The sequence below is a fragment of the Frankliniella occidentalis genome, unplaced genomic scaffold, assembly GCF_000697945.3.
Source record: "Frankliniella occidentalis isolate FOCC.00 unplaced genomic scaffold, Focc_3.1 Scaffold45, whole genome shotgun sequence".
Taxonomy (NCBI): Eukaryota; Metazoa; Arthropoda; class Insecta; order Thysanoptera; family Thripidae; genus Frankliniella; species Frankliniella occidentalis.
Genome location: NW_026267175.1, coordinates 1,287,603 through 1,289,929, shown reverse-complemented (window position 1 = coordinate 1,289,929; position 2,327 = coordinate 1,287,603). Strand labels below are relative to the sequence as shown.

The following is a 2,327-nucleotide window of genomic DNA, read 5'->3' as shown; positions in this document are numbered from 1 at the left end:
GCTCGGCCCCGCGAACAGGTGCAGAGAAGTCGACGACGCCCAAATCACTCAAGGTCTCCTCATTGTGCGACAAACGCTCTCCCTCCCACTCGCGAGGCGCCTCCGGGGCTATGCGAGAGAGGGAACCTCGCCTGCTGTGGAGTCGCGCTGCCGCCGCGCCGTCTGCGCACGGGTCTTGATGTTTGAGACGCCGAGCCGGAGAGGCCTCAACTCTGTGAGCAATCTGATGAACACCCTCCACCCTGGCAATCTAGGACCAGTCTTTGGCAAGCTCTAGGCAATCGTTTTCAAGAGCCATCTGCGTTTTACCTACATTCAGGGAGAAATTAGTGCGTTTTGCCGAGTCACAGGTGCACAGGTGTTTCATGTCCCAACAGACAAATATTCGTCTATCTTGTCAATCTGGTGTACACTACGAGAGAGATGAGGCCCCCCTCGAGCCACCTGGCCAAGTGACTGGCACACGAGTCGTACCTTGTCCCTTTGAGATGTGGATTAGTGGATTTGGCTTTGGCACACGTGCGGTCAATGATGGTGTGGTACAAATTTTACGTGCAATATTGTTTCTTTTGTGATTCGTGGCAACGAACGGCAAGTTTTGTGAATGGAATATAATCACAGGTGGAACATCCCCGGCGGGGCGTGGCTGGGTGTGGCGGGGCGTGCCCAGGTGGGCCGTCCGGGAGGCTTTACCTTGCGTTAGGCCTGCCGTGGGAAGCGCGGTGGCGTCGTCGGCAAACTCCGTGCACAAAAGAAACGCTTCCCTGCTCTTGAATGCAGCCTGTTATGTTGTTCAAATTTGCCTTACAGGGCTCGTGCAACCTTGGCGACTCCCACACACACACACAAGGGCCTGACGTGTGCGTGTGTAGTGCGGGGCTGAGCCTGCTGAGCCGTGTAGGTTGTTGAGCGCACCGAGCCCCGCCGCGCTCGTCGAGTCCCCGACCGAGCGGAGGGGCACTTGCTTCCACAAAACTCGGAATACCATTCGAAGTCACGCTGGTCTCACGCCTTTCCGTTGACAATGTTAGTGTGTGCGCGTACTGTATCGTAGAGTAAACCCCTTCGCGATCGACCGCGGGAGGCCTGCGAGAGGCGATCAGAGATGGGGAGCTGATGAGGAGATACGTCGGTGGAATAATTGAACAGCATCGATGCAGGACGGCTGCAGCTGCACTCTGGCGAAGCCTGACACGGTCTGGCGGCTATCATGGGCCAGCTGGTGACACCGCGATGGGAAGGGGGGGGGGGGGGGGGGGGTCAGTGACCCACATGTTGGGGCCGAACTGCTCGCACATATGTGTGTGTGTTGTTGGAGCAGCGGAGGGGGGAAGACGCCTGATTGCCGATACGAACTGGGTTGATGGATTGCTCTCCCCGATATTTGTTTGGTATTGTAGCTCTGGCGATCGGCCAGCGTACTTGCTCCTTTGCAGAACGGTCCTGTCGTGTTACAGTGCCTCCCCCCCCCCTCTCTCTCTCTCTCACACACACACACGCACGCATACGCACCTGGCGAGTGTTGTGATGAGCCCGCGAAACGCCTTCCCTTCCCACGCGCCCGACACATCATCCAACAGACTCGCTGGCTGCTCTCATGCTGCTATGTAGCGGCTGCAGACTCAACAAGGTGCGAATTATTTTACTTTGCAGAGAGTCGTGCGACGTTGAGAAGGAGGAGAAGTCGGATGTCGGCCTATCCTTTGCTATAATCTCTCTGCCATTTCACTCTGGGCGTTAGCAGTTCCGTTTGGCAGACCTGCCGCTGCTGCTGCTGCGGCGGCGGCGCTGCGGCCGGTGAAAGGCCGGCCTGGGCCCAGCACAAGGGCGCAACCACGCCGTCGCACTTCTCGTCGGCGAGGAGCGGTTACCCTAAACGCGACTTGCTCACACTTAGATGTCTGCCCTTTTTGTGAATTTTCTATGCAGATGCAACTTTTAAACACCACAATGTGCTACCAGGTGTAACACTGTTCTTGGTCGTAACCCAACTCGAGTGGCGGAACGGCTGGCGCAGCACCTGCGCAAAGCCGCGGCGCAGCGGACTGTTTTCCTTAGATCAGCAATCCCGGGGGGCAGGTCTGCGGCGCGCGAGGCGCTGTCCTGACTCGCAGTCCACCGTGAGTCCACTAGTCTGGCACCGGTCGCCAGCCATGTCGGATACCTTGCACCCGAGACTCACCGAACCTCATCAGAGTAGCCTCAGAGTAAAATTTAGACCAACCAAAGCCAGCGTATCCCATACTTAATCATCAAACCCCAACCACCACGTGGAGTCCCACGTGGCCACACGTATGGTCACAAGCTGGGTTTGCACCCCCCCCCCC

At 57.7% G+C, this 2,327-nt stretch overlaps 1 protein-coding gene across 3 annotated transcripts in view; it reads left to right on the top strand.

The window, feature by feature from the left end:
• LOC113208301 (trichohyalin-like) overlaps positions 1-2,327 on the top strand; it is a 67,550-nt gene that overhangs the window by 11,461 nt on the left and 53,762 nt on the right. The window lies entirely within an intron of this gene.